This window comes from Pan troglodytes, chromosome 20 (assembly GCF_028858775.2).
Source record: "Pan troglodytes isolate AG18354 chromosome 20, NHGRI_mPanTro3-v2.0_pri, whole genome shotgun sequence".
NCBI classification, from domain to species: domain Eukaryota; kingdom Metazoa; phylum Chordata; class Mammalia; order Primates; family Hominidae; genus Pan; species Pan troglodytes.
In genome coordinates this window covers 5,900,956-5,915,781 of record NC_072418.2, presented here as the reverse complement: position 1 = coordinate 5,915,781, position 14,826 = coordinate 5,900,956, and positions in this window count along the sequence as shown.

Here is a 14,826-nt window from a genome sequence, read left to right as displayed (position 1 = left end):
ACTCCTCCTCCCTCTCTGAAGGCAAGACTCCCAGCCGCTGCCGGATGGGGCGACCGGCGGATCCGGGTCGGGCCCCGCCCCGGTTGCCATGGGGACGGAGGTGGGTTGCTAGGGTTAAGGTCCTGCGAGGCAGCCCCCAGCCCTAGGCAAGGTGGGACCTGTTCTTAACATCCTGCAAAACCTGGCGGAGAAGTTTCCTATGTATTTACTCAGTTTAGAGCCCCCGACGTCCGGATCCGAGGGCTTCTGGCCATAGGGGCTGCTCTCCCTCTGGGGTCTCGGCTTTCCCTCCTGTGCAATGGGGACATCACACGATATCCAGGACAGAGAGACTGGGATGCTGCGAAGCTGAGAACTGGGTGTGGGTCAGGCAGGGGGTGGGGTTGGGAGCTGGGCTGGAAGTGTTTGGGGAAAGATGGTGGTGAAGGGAGATGGCAAGGACTTCGTGAGGATGGGTCAGGAGGCTCCGCTCTGGTGGATCAGGGACCTCCCAGCAGCAGTCTAGGCTTCTGGCCCAAGTTGGGGCTGCTCACCTCCTCTTTTGTTTTTGAGACGGAGTCTCACTCTGTCGTCCAGGGTGGAGTGCAGTGGCTGGATCTCGGCTCACTGCAACCTCTGCCTCCCGGGTTCAAGCAATTCTCTGCCTCACCCTCCCGAGTAGCTGGGATTACACGCGCCTGCCACCACGCCCGGCTAATTTTTGTATTTTTAGTAGAGACAGGGTTTCACCATCTTGGCCAGGCTGGTCTTGAACTCCTGACCTCGTGATCCACCCGCCTCGGCCTCCCAAAGTGGTGGGATTACAGACGTGAGCCCCCATGCCCGGCCCACTTCCTCTTCCTCAAGTCCGCTTAAATGTCACTTGCTCAGCCAGGCCTTCTCTGATTTTTTTTTTGCCTCCATAAGTCGGCTTCCTCCCTGTGGCCTGCCTGTTTGGTTCAGAGCATTGCCTATGGTGGATGCTCAATACACATTCATTGAATCCTTCAGATGTCTAGGAGGCAGATGCAGCTGTTTTGGAAAACAGACTGGCATTTCCTCAAAGGGTTAAATAAATGTGGAATCACCACGCAATTCAGCAGTTCACTCCTAGGAATATACTCCAGACAACTGAAAACAGGTGTTCAAACAAAAGCGTGTACACAAGCGTCGGTAGCAGCGTGATTCATAATAGCCAAAAAGTGAAAACAACTCAAATGTCTGCTAATGATGCATGGATCGATGACGGGATATATCCTTACAACAGAATATTATCGGCCGTGGGCCGGGCGCAGTGGCTCACGCCTGTAATCCCAGCACTTTGAGAGGCAGGCGGATCACTTGAGGTCAGGAGTTCGAGACCAGCCCGGCCAACATGGTGAAACCCCAGTTCTATTAAAAATACAAAAACTAGCCAGGCGTGGTGGTGCACGCCTGTAATCCCAGCTACATGGGAGGCTGAGGCAGGAGGATCCCATGAACTGGGAGGCAGAGGTTGCAGTGAGCCAAGATTGTGCCACTGCACTCCAGCCTGGGCAACAGAGCAAGACTACGTCTCAAAAAAAAAAAAAAAAGAATATTATCAGTCATAAAAAAAAGGAGCGAGTCTCTGACACAAGTCACAGCATGGATGTACCTAGAAGACATCACACTCAGTGACAGACGCCAGACACAAAGGTCACACAGTGTGTGATCAGAATGTTCAGGAAAGGCCCATCCACAGAAACAGGAGGGGGACGTGTGGGTGCCAGTGGGTGGGGAATGACCGCTGAGAGGGATGCGGTTTTCATTTGAGTGATGAAAGTATTTTACAATTTGATTTCAGTGATGGCTGCGTGACTCTGAAAATATATTACAAACCATGGAATTGTATGCTCTAAATGGGTGCATTATATGTGAGTTAAGTCTCAATAAGCCCATTGTCCTAAGATGCAGCCCGGGGCTGAGGAAGAGGAGCTGGCCCTGGAATCTGGACGGTTCCACACGCCTGACCTGGCTCTGTTGCTTAATCAGCTGTCTGACCTCCCAGGCCTCCCCTGTGTCTCTCTGCTCACTTAAAAATAGTCTAGGTGAGGCTGGGCGCGGAGCCACCCCTCCCGGCCATAGTCAATAACAATTTAATTGAACATTTATTTTATTTTGTTTATTTATTTTATTTTATTTTATTTTTTTCAGATGGAGTCTTGCTCTGCCGCCCAGGCTGGAGTGCAGTGGCACCATCTCGGCTCACTGCAACCTCTGCTTCCCGGGTTCAAACGATTCTCCTGCCTCAGCCTCCCAAGTAGCTAGGATTACAGACATCCGCCACCACGCTCGGCTAATATATATATATATATATTTTTTTTTAGTAGAGACAGGGTTTCACCATGTTGGCTAGGCTGGTCTTGAACTCCTGACCTCAGGTGGCCGCCCGTCTCGGCCTCCCAAGGTGCTAGATTACAGGGGTAGGCCACTGCGCCCGGCCTTTTTGTTTGTTTTTTGTCATTTATTACTATGATTTATTTGCCAGTTTTTATAGCATGAAGCCAGGAACAGTATACCAATTTATAATCCTAGAAGTGGAAGCTCTCCATTAAGGATGACTTGCCTTATAATTCTTTGGTTTTCTAATTAATTTTTATTATGCAAATCATGTTCACATCCATTTCACTTGTACAGAATTAAGGAAGTGCAGCTCAGACCTCTTTAATTTCATTACATTTCCTATCGTCAGCTTATTGCTTTTTTTTTTTTTTTTTTTTGAGACAGAGTCTCGCTCTGTCATCCAGGCTAGTGTGCAGTGGCGCGATCTCGGCTCACTGCAAGCTTCACCTCCCAGGTTTACACCGTTCTCCTGCCTCAGCCTCCCAAGTAGCTGGGACTACAGGTACACGCCACCACGCCCGGCTAATTTTTTTGTATTTTTTAGTAGAGATGCGGTTTCACCATGTTAGCCAGGATGGTCTCGATCTCCTGACCTTGTGATCCACCCGCCTTGGCCTCCCAAAGCGCTGGGATTGCAGGCGTGAGCCACTGCGCCAGGCCTTTTTTTTTTTTTTTTTTTGAGATAGAGTTTCATTCGCCCAGGCTGGAGTGCAGTGGCGTGATCTTTGCTCACTGCAATCTCCACCTCCCAGGTTCAAGCGATTCTCCTGCCTCAGCCTCCTGAGTAGCTGGGATTACAGGCACGTGCCACCAAACCCAGCTAATGTTTGTATTTTTAGTAGCGACAGGGTTTCGCCATGTTGGCCAGGCAGGTCTTGAACTCCTGACCTCAGATGATCCGCCCACCTTGGCCTCCCAAAGTGCTGAGATTACAGGCGTGAGCCACTGTACCCGGCTGCATCTCTTTTTAAAATTTTTCCTAGCCACACTCACACACATACACACACACACACACACACACACACACACACACACCACACTGCACTGGTTTGCTAGGTAATAATTACGACAAACTGAGAGGCTTAAACAAGAGAAATTTATTGTTTCACAGTTCTGGAGGCCAGAAGTCCAAGAGGAAGGTGTGGGTAGGGCTGGGTCCTTCTGAGGGCAGGGGGAGAATCTGTCCCTGGCGTCTCCGTTTCTGGCATTGGCCAGCAATCCTGGGCGTTTCTTGTCTTGTAGGAGTGACACCCCGATGTCTGCCTGCATCTTCATGTGGGGTTCTCCCTATGTGCGTGTCTGTACCCAAATTTCCTCTTTTGATAAGGACAGCAGTCATACTGCGTCACGGCCCACCCTAATGATGTCATCTTAACTCATTATATCTGCAATGACCTTTTTCCAAATACGGTCACATTCTGAGGCCTTGGGGATTAGGACAGGAACCTGTGCATTCTGTGGGGACATGACTCCACCCACAGCACATGCCTACACACGTACACATGTGCGTACTCCTAATAAAGATGTGGGCTGGGCACGGTGGCTCACGCCTGTAATGCCAGCACTGTGGGAGGCCGAGGTGGGTGGATCACTGGAGGTCAGGAATTTGACACCAGCCTGGCCAACATGGAGAAACCCTGTCCCTACTAAAAACACAAAAATTGCCAGGCACGGTGGCTCACACCTGTAATCCCAGCACTTCGGGAGGCTGAGGTGGGAGGATCACGAGGTCCACAGTTCGAGACCAGCCTGGCCAACATGGTGAAACCCCATCTCTACTAAAAATACAGAAATTAGCCGGGCGTGGTGGCGGGCACCTGTAATCCCAGCTACTTGGGAGGCTGAGGTAGGAGAATCGCTTGAACACGGGAGGCAAAGGTTGCAGTGAGTGGAGATCCTGCCACGGCACTCCAGCCTGGGACAGAGCGAGACTCCGTCTCAAAAAAAAAAAAAAATTTTTTTTAACGTGAATATATATTTTTTATTTAGTCATTTTTGCTTACCATTGAAACTCTAGAGAATCTGCGTGAAACTAGATGGCAGCCGGCTCATAAAGGTTCATTTGGACAAGGCACAGCAGAACAATATGGAACAAAAGGTTGAAACTTTTTCTGGTGTCTATAAGAAGCTCATGGGCAAGGATGTTAATTTTGAATTCCCAGAGTTTCAATTGTAAGCAAAAATGACCAAATAAAAAATGTGTATTCACAGTTAAAAAAAAAATTCTACAAAAAAGTAAAACCACAAAAATTAGCCAGGCATGGGGGTGCACGCCTGTAGTCCCAGCTACTCAGAAGGCTGAGGCAGGAGAATCACTTGAACCTAGAGGCGGAGGTTGCAGTGAGCTGAGATCGTGCCACTGCACTCCAGCCTGGGTGACAGAGCGAGACTCCCTCTCAGAAAATAGTAAATAAATAAATAAATAAAAATATAGGCTGGGCGTGGTGGCTCCCGCCTGTAATCTCAGCGCTTTGAGAAGCCAAAGTGGGCCGATCACCTGAGGTCAGGATTTCAAGAACAGCCTGGCCAACATGGCAAAACCCTGTCTGTACTAAAAATACAAAAAGTAGCCACGCATGGTGGTGCACACCTGTAGCTCCAGCTACTCAGGAAGCTGCGGCACAAGAATTGCTTGAACCTGGGAGGCAGAGGTTTCGGTGAGTCAAGACCGAGCCACTACACTCCAGCCTCAAAATAAATAAATAAATAAATAAAGTGAGGTCCTGGCCAGGTGCAGTAGCTCACACCTGTAATCCCAGCACTATGGGAGGCTGAGGCAGGAGGATTGCTTGAACCCAGGAATCTGAGGCCAGCCTGGACAACATAGTGAGACCCTGTCTCTACAAAAAAAAAAATAATAATAAAAGTAAACAAATGTGAGGTCCTATTCCGCTGTGTATTATACCAGTGCCTTCATGCTGTAAGCTTCAACTGCAACCAGTTCTGTTTACTCAGTAATATCTCTCAGATAAAGGGTATTTTTTACTATTATTATTTTTTGAGACACAGTGTCTTGCTGTGTCACCCAGGCTGGAGTGTAGTCGTGGGATCTCAGCTCACTGCAACCTCGAACTCCTGGGCTCAAGTGATTCTCCTGCTTCAGTCTCTCGAGCAGTTGGGCCAAAGGTGTGCACCACCACACCTGGCTGATTATTTTAATTTTCGTACAGATGGGGTCTTGCTTTGTTGCCCAGCTCCCAGGCTAGAGTGCAGTGGCTCAGTCTCAGCTCCCTGCAACCTCCACCTCCCGTGTTCAAGTGATTCATCTGCCTCAGCCTTCAGAGTAGCCAGGGTTACAGGCACACATTGCCATACGAGACTAATTTTTGTACTTTTAGTGGAGATGAGGTTTTGCCATGTTGGCCAGGCTGGTCTCAAACTCCTGGCCTCATGTGATCCTCCTGCCTCAGCCTCCCACAGTACCACAGTACCACAGTACCACAGTACTGGGATTACATGCCCCCATTAAATTTTTTTTTTTTTTTTTTTGAGATGGAGTGTCTCTCTGTCGCCCAGGCTGGAGTGCAGTGGCGCCATCTCTGCTCACTGCAAGCTCCGTCTCCCGGGTTCACGCCATTCTCCTGCCTCAGCCTCCCGAGTAGCTGGGACTACAGGTGCCCACCACCACACCCGGCTAAGTTTTTGTATTTTTAGTAGAGACGGGGTTTCACCATGTTAGCCAGGATGGTCTCAATCTCCTGACCTCGCAATCCGCCCGCCTCGGCCTCCCAAAGTGCTGGGATTACAGGCGGGAGCCACCGCGCCTGACCTTAAATTTTTAATAGATATTAATCAACATGGATGTGTGGACTTTTCTCCACCACCCAGGGAGAGTCAGGGTGTGGTTGGTTCTCCCAGGCCACGGACAATCTCAAGCCTCCTGGGGCTTTTTATAGAGGCAACTTCATAGAGGCATTGCTTAAACAGATGCTGGAGAGCTGAGAAGGCGACAGGGAAGCGGAAAGAGAGCTACTGCCCCTAGCAGCCCCTGGCCCCAGGGCTGGCAGAACACAGGGCTGGTGGGACAGGGATCTCAGGCCTCTGAGGAGGGGCACCCCACTGCTGCTGGGCCCTCAGGAACTCAGGGAAGCAATCTGAGCCTCAACTGTGGGACTTGGGCAATTTACTCAACTTCTGTGCCTCAGTTTCTCCATCTGTTAAGTGGGATAATTGCTTTGTCTACCTTTATGACGTTGCTGGCTGGGATTGTCCAGGGAGAATCAAATACCTGTTACAGAAAACGCTCTAGCTCAGTGGTTCTCATCCGGGGCCAACTCTGTCACGCCAGGAAATACCTAGTAATGTCTAGAGAGATTTTTCATTGTCGGACTAGGGGGGTGCTACTGGCATCTACACGGTTGAGGCCAGAGATCCTACACGGCCCCCACCACAAAAAATGATATTGTCCCAAACATCAGGAGTACCGAGGTTGGTCAGGCACAGTGGCTTACGCCTGGAATCCCAGCACTTCGGGAGGCCGAGGCAGGCGGATCACCTGAGGTCAGGGGTTCGAGACCAGCCTGGCCAACATGGCGAAACCCCATCTCCACTAAAAAGACAAAAAACTTAGCTGGATGTGGTGGCGCACGCCTATAATCCCAGCTACTCGGGAGGCTGAGGCAGAACTGCTTGAACCCAGGAGACGGAGGTTGCAGTGAGCTGAGATCGCACCGGTGCACTCCTGCCTGGGCGACAGAGAGACTCTCCGTCTCAAAACATAACAACACAACAAAAAGCTCCGAGTTCCAGGCCCTGCCGTGCCAGGAGGTTACCGCGCTTCGTTACAGCTCCTCCCCGTTTTGCTCTCAGCGCAAGGACTGACCAGCATCAACGTTAAAACGTAAATCACAAGACTCACAGAATGCGCTCCTTCTGGCAATGGTAGACCAGATACTGAACAGGACCTAAGGCCAGGAGGGTCCTGGCAAAGACTGAGTCACGCAAAGACTGACTGAAGAGGCCGGGAGCAGTGACTCATGCCTGTCATCCCAGCACTTTGGGAGCCGGAGGCGGGCAGATCATGAGGTCAGGAGTTCGAGAGCAGCCTGACCAACGTGGAGAAACCCCCGTCTCTACTAAAAATACAAAAAATTAGCCAGGCGTGGTGGCAGGCACCTGTAATCCCAGCTACTCAGGAGGCTGAGACAGGAGAATCGCTTGAACATGGGAGGTGGAGGTTGTGGTGAGCTGAGATCGTGCCACTGCACTCCAGCCTGGGCAATAGAGCAAGACTCCATCTCAAAAAAAAAAAAAAAAAAAAAAAAGGAGTCCGTCCTTCCTTCCCTCCCTCCCTCCCCATCCTTTTTTTTTTTTTTTTTTTTTTTTTGAGACTGGGTCTCACTCTGTCGCCCAGGCTGGAGTGCAATGGCGCTATCTCAGGTCACCACAACCTCTGCCTCCCAGGTTCAAGCAGTTCTCCTGCCTCAGCCTCCCGAGTAGCTGGGATTACAGGCATGCACCACCAGGCCTAGATAATTTTTTGTATTTTTAGTAGAGATGAGGTTTCACCGTATTGGCGAGGATGGTCTCAGACTCCTCATCTCAGGTGACCCACCTGCCTTGGCCTCCCTAAGTGCTGGGATTACAGGCGTGAGCCAGCGCGCCCGGCCAAGTTGTGTGGTTGAAGCCTCCTGGTATTCTGTTTGGTTCGGTTACTCTCACCTCACCCGCATTTTACAGAGAGGGTAACTGAAGCTTGGTGGCTTGTCAGGGACTGCCCAGATTTGATCCTGGCTTTGCTCCCCTGCTCCCCCGCCTCCACCGTGGCCACTCTCAGATCTAAGGAAGTTTCAGTGCAGCCTCAGGAACCCTCACTGCCCCCCCAACCTCTGTCACCCCAGGCCTGGGTCACAGAAGATCAAGGAAGCCTCTAGTACTTGACATTCCCCACCCTACCCCGAGGCTGGACTGCGGCCATCAGGACATCCGATCTCTGGCCAGGGAAGGGGGACGCACGCTTGGCGTCAGTGGGCCGCTGGTGATGGGCTGGGGACATCAAAGACTGTGAGGATCTCTCCTGACTCCTCTGTCCTACCCCGAGGGCCTGAGCTTTCATCATGCCTTCCTGACATCTCTAGACAGGGCCTTCTCTGATCTTTACCCCCACGTCCAACCCCCACTCTTGTTGGGGCACATGTCCTCTCCTGTGGCTTCCCCACGCACGCAGCTGAGGCCTTCATTTGGAAGAAGCCGTTCCTCATCTCCCACTGGACTTTTTAATCTGACTCAGTCCCACCCTCCCTCTAACCCCACCATGGCTCCCTAGTGACCTCAGGGTAATGTCCCAACTCCTTACCTGCCTTGTAACCGCCCTTCTTGGTCTGACTCCTCCAGTCCTGTCCCTGATGAGGGGAACTGGGAGGGGTCATCCCTGTCTCCCCTCAAAAGCAGGGGCTTCAGAATCTTTGGGGCTCCTCAGCAAGAGGTCAGACCTAGTTCCTGCTCACCCCACAAAGTCAGGGCTAGGAAATATTAGCTGGCTTCAAAGGGACAAAAACAGAGGCCAGGTGCCGAGGCTCATGCCTATAATCCCAACACTCTGGGAGGCTGAGCCGGGAGGACCACTTGAAGCCAGGTGGTCGGGACCAGCTTAGGCAAAATGATGAGGCCTCATCTCTACAAAAAATTTAAAAATAACTTTGGGTGGCCAGGCGCAGTGCCTCACACCTGTAATCCCAGCACTTTGGGAGGCCGAGGCAGGGGGATCACGAGGTCAGGAGATCAAGACCCTCCTGGCTAACACAGTGAAACCCCGTCTCTACTAAAAATACAAAAAATTAGCCGGGCGTGGTGGTGGGCGCCTGTAGTCCCAGCTACTCAGGAGGCTGAGGCAGGAGAATGGCGTGAACCCGGGAGGCGGAGCTTGCAGTGAGTGGAGATGGCGCCACTGCACTCCAGCCTGGGCGACAGGCGAGACTCCGTCACAAACAAAACCACTTTGGGTGGCCAGGCGCGGTGGCTCACGCCTGTAATCCCAGCACTTTGGGAGGCTGTGGCAGGCGGATCACTTGAGGTCAGGAGTTCGAAAGCAGCCTGGCCAACATGGTGAAAACCATCTCTACTAAATATACAAAAATTATCCGGGGGTGGTGGCGCTCGCCTGTAGTCCCAGCTACTCGGGAGGCTGATACAGAACTGCTTGAACCCAGGAGGCAGAGGTTGCAGTGAGCGGAGACTGCGCCATTGCACTCCAGCCTAGGTGACAAAGCAAGACTCTGTCTTCAAAAACAAAAACAAAAAAACTACGTTGGGTGTGGTGATTCATGCCTGTGATCTCAGCACTTTGGAAGGTCAGGAATTTGGAGAACCGACCCACAACATGGCGAAACAGCAACATGGCGAAACCCCGTCTCTACTAAAAAATAGAAAAAATTAGCCGAGCGTGGTGGCAGGTGCCTGTAAGCCCAGTTACTTGGGAGGCTGAGGCAGGAGAATCGCTTGAACCCGGGAGGTGGAGGTTGCGGTGAGCCGAGATCGTGCTACTCCACCCCAGCCTGGGCGACAGAGCGAGGCTCAGTCTCAAACAACAACCACCACAACAGCAAAACGACAAGAATGCAGACATGTGTTGGCGCTTTGACCACACCCTGCCTCCTCCGCTGGATCTTCTCCAAAGGGAGGCGGGATTGTGCCTGGTTCTCGACCTACAAAGGAGGCTGAAAAAGCAGTGGACAGTGAGGCACCTGTTCCTCCACACTCAGGTGGCATTCCGCAGCCAGCACATAAACAAAGAGGTCACGTGGAGCTGAGTTCAAATCCCACATCTGCCTCTTGTTAGTCCCATGCCCACCCACAGGACACGTCTGTGTGAAACTCAGTTTCCTTATCTGTAAAAGAGGCATGAAGGGCTGGGCGCGGTGGCTCCCACCTGTAATGCCAGCACTTTGGGAGGCCGAGGCAGGCGGGTCACCTGAAGTCAGGAGTTTGAGACCAGCCTGGCCAAGATGGTGAAACCCCGTCTCTACTAAAAATACAAAAATAAGCTGGGCGTGGTGGCGGGCGCCTGTAATCCCAGCTACTTGGGAGGCTGAGGCAGGAGAATCGCTTGAACCCGGGACGTGGAGGTTGCAGTGAGCCGAGATCGTACCATTGCACGCCAGCCTGGCGACAAAGTGAGACTCCATCTCAAAAAAAAACAAAAAAAGGCAGTGGAGGGGGTCATGAAGGCTGCACACTGTGCCTCACGTCTGTAATCCCATCTCTTTGGGACCAGTCAGGGCAATATAGCAAGACTTCCATCTCTGAAAAAATTAGCCAGGTGTGGTGGCAGGCACCTGTAGTCCCAGCTACTCAAGAGGCTGAGGCAGGAGGATCTCTTCAGCCTGGGAGGCCAAGGTTACAGTGAGCTGTGGTCACACCACCGCACTCCAGCCTGGGTGACAGAGCAAGACCCTGTCTCTAAGAATAAAAATTAATAATAAAATAAAATAATAGAGCACGAAGTGGTGTAAGCCCTCCTAGGGATCTTCTGGGATGAAAGGAGATGAGGAATGGGAAAAACATTAGTTTTTTTGTTTTTGTTTTGAGACTGAGTCTCACTGTGTCACCCAGGCTGGAGCACAGTGGTGCTATCATAGCTCACTGCAGCCTTCGTTTCCTGGGCTTCAGCGATCCTCCCACAGCAACCTCCGGAGTAGCCAGGACTCCAGGTGTGCACCACCACACCTGGCTAATTTTGTTGTTGTTGTTGAGACAGGGTCTTCCTCCGTCGCCCAGGCTGGAGTGCAGTGGCGCGATCTTGGCTCACTGCAACCTCCACTTTCTGGGTTCAAGCGATTCTCCTGCCTCACCCTCCGGAGTAGCTGGGTTACAGGCACCCACCACCACGCCTGGCTAATTACTGTAATTTTTTTTTTTTTTTTTTTGAGATGGGGTCTTGGTCTGTCCCCCAGGCTAGAGTGCAGCGGCACGATCTCAGCTCACTGCAACCTCCACCTCCCGGATTCAAGCCGTTCTCCTGCCTCAGCCTCCCGAGTAGCTGGGATTATCTGCGCCTGCCACCACGCCCGGCTAATTTTTGTATTTTTAGTACAGACAGGGTTTCACCATCTTGGCCAGGCTGGTCTCGAACTCCTGACCTCTTGATCCACCCGCCTTGGCCTCCCAAAGCGCTGGGATTACAGGCGTGACCCACCGCGCCTGGCCCAATTTTTGTATTTTTAGTAGAGACGGGGGTCTCACCATGTTGGCCAGGCTGGTCTCGAACTGCTGACCTCAAGTGACCCCCTCACCTCGGCCTCCCAAAGTGCTGGGATTACAGGCGGGAGCCAGGATCCCTGGTCCCTAGGCTAATATTTCAAAAAGTCATCTTTCATTTCCCTCGGAGGACTCTAAGTGGGAACGTGCCAAACAGAGAGGAAGGAATTGAGGTTCTTATCTCTCCTCATCCCTTTATCTCCCCGAGTCGTCTGCCCCTTATCTCTCCTCCTTCCTTTCTAGGTTCTGTCTCTTGACCTCCTTTACCCCTCCCGCCCATTTTCACTCTGGTTTTCATAAAACAGTGTGTGACCTGCATCACCGTGGGCGGCCGGGGCCGTGGACCCCTTGGCTGTTTGAGCCTTGGGTTTTGTTTTGGTTTGGTTTTTGAGACGGATCTTCGCTCTGTCGCCCAGGCTGGAGTGCAGTGGTGCGATCTCAGCTCACTGCAACCTCAGCCCTCCCAGGTTCAAGAGATTCTCCTGCCTCAGCCTCCCAAGTAGCTGGGATTACAGGCACAGCCACCATGCCCAGCTATTTTTGTATTTTTAGTAGAGATGGGTTTTCACCATGTTGGGCAGGCTGGTCTCGAACTCCTGACCTCAAGTGATCTGCCCACCTTGGCCTCCTAAAATGTTGGGATTACAGGCTTGAGCCACCACACCTGGCCTAATTTTTAAAATTTTTTGTAGAGATAGGGTTTCAGCACATTGCCCAGGCTGGTCTTGGACTCCTGGGATCAAACAATCCTCTCACCTCGGCCTCCCAAAGTGCTGGGATTACAGGTGTGAGCCACCATGGCAGGCCAATTATATAACTCCTGTACCCGTTTTAGATCAGGGGAGACCCAAGCTCCAAGAGGTTAAAAGACTTGTCCCAGGCTGGGCGCAGTGGCTCACGCCTGTAATCCCGGCACTTTGGGAGGCCGAGGCGGGCGGATCACAAGGTCAGGAGATCGAGACCATCCTGGCTCACACGGTGAAACCCCCGTCTCTACTAAAAATACAAAAAATTAGCTGGGCACGATGGCGGGAGCCTGTAGTCCCAACTGCTCCGGAGGCTGAGGCAGGAGAATGGCGTGAACCCGGGAGGCGGAGCTTGCAGTGAGTTGAGATCGCACCACTGCACTCCAGCCTGGGGGACAGAGCCAGACTCCGTCTCAAAAAAAATAAATAAAAATAAAATTACAAAAATTAGCCGGGCGTGTTGGCGGGCACCTGTAATCCCAGCTACTCAGGAGGCTGAGGAAGGAGAATCTCTTGAACCCAGGAGGCGGAGGTTGCAGTGTTCTGAGATCGCGCCACTGCACTCCAGCCTGGGCGACAGAGCCAGACTCTGTTTCAAAAAAAAAAAAAAAAAAAAAAGACTTGTCCCAAGTGGAGCAGCAGAGAATCAGTGGAACCAAGTCTGGATCCAACGATTCTCCTTCCAGACTGCAAGGACCTTTTGTTTTGTTTTGTTTTGTTTTGTTTTAGAGTTGGGGTCTTGCTGTTGCCCAGGTTGAAGTGCAGTGGTGCAATCATACCTCACTGCAGACTGCAAGGCCAAATATACTGCTGTAGGCCGGGCGCGGTGGCTCATGACTGTAATCCCAACACTTTGGGAGGCCAAGGCGGGTGGGTCACTTCAGTTCAGGAGTTTGAGACCAGCCTGGCCAATATGGGGAAACCCCATCTCTACTAAAAATACAAAAATTAGCTGGGCGTGGTGGGGGGTGCTCGTAGTCCCAGCTACTCGGGAGGCTGAGGCAGGAGAATTGCTGGAACTCGGGAGGCGGAGGCTGCAGTGAGCTGAGATCACAACACAGCACTCCAGCCTGGGTGACAGACGGAGACTCCATCTCAAAAAGAAAGAGAGAGAGAGAGAGAGAGAAAGAAAGAAAGAAAGAAAACTGCTGGAGACCCGCCCGATGCAGAGGCTCATGTTTGTAATCCCAGAGCTTCTGGAGGCCAGGGTGGGAGGCTTGCTTGAGACCAGGAGTTTGAGGTCAACCTAAGCATCATAGTGAGACCCTGTCTCTCCAAAATTAAAAATACAAAAGTTAGCCACATGTGGTGATGCGTGCCTGTAGTCCCAGCTACCTGGGAGGCTGAGACAGGAGGATTACTTGAGCCCTGAAGATTGAGGCTGCAGTGAGCCATGATTGCACCAATGCACTGCAGCCTGGGCCACAGAGCAAGACCGTTTCTTTCTTTCTTTCTTTCCTTTTTTTGAGGCAGCGTTTCACTCTTGTTAACCAGGCTGGAGTGCAATGGCGCGGTCTTGGCTCACTGCAACCTCCGCCTCCTGGGTCAAGCGATTCTCCTGCCTCAGCCTCCAAAGTAGCTGGGATTACAGGCACCTGTCACCACGCCCGGCTAATTTTTGTATTTTTAATAGAGACGGGTTTCACCTTGTTGGCCAGGCTGGTCTCAAACTCCTGACCTCAGGTGATCCGCCCGCCTCGGCCTCCCAAAGTGCTGGGATTACAGTCATGAGTCACCGCGCCCGTCTCAAGACCCTGTTTCTAAAATAAATAAAAAGAGGAAAGAAGAGAAAATGCTGCTGGAAGGAGTAGGGCCTGAGTTAGGGGGAACCGCACACACCCCCTGGAGGAACTTGAAACCCTCAGTCCGGTGACCCGTTTGTGGGAGGACGTTGGTTGGACGGGGAGGGTCGCGCGCACAGGCCTGGGAGTCACAGGCGCCTGACTCACTGCGAGCCTCGGGCCACTCTGTTCCTCGCCTGTAAAATGGGAGTGAAATTTGCTCCACCACGTGGGGCTCTTTGCAGGCAACGCTCGTTAAAGGCCAGCTGGTACTATTATGTTGATTACCCCCATCATTACCGTTAGTAACCAATTAATTAGTGTTGTTGCGTCCTCTCCGCGCCCGATCGCGTCTCTCTAGGCCGGGAAGTTAGCGGACCCCGAGGCCAGCTCGGGCTCAGACCTCCCCCAAACCCCAAATCCAGAGCCCGTCCCACCAGCTCCACCCCGGCCCGCAGTGGGCTGTCCAGCTCCGGGTGGACTGGGGTGGCGCGGGCCTGGAGGCCGGGTCTGGGTGGGAGCCGGCGGTGCCCTCTGGTCCATTTCCTTCCCCAGTCTATGGGGGTGCCGGCCACTCCTGCGGCGCGGTCGGGGGTCGCCCTCATAGCCGGCGGGCGCTAGGACCGCGCGGGCGCCCGTCGTAGAGGCGGAACGAGCCCTAAGGCCACGCCCCTCTCCTCTCTCCTTGGCGATTGGCTGCGGTTCCCCGGGGCGCGGCTCCGATTGGCTCAGGCACCGGAACCTCCCCGCCCCGCCCCGCC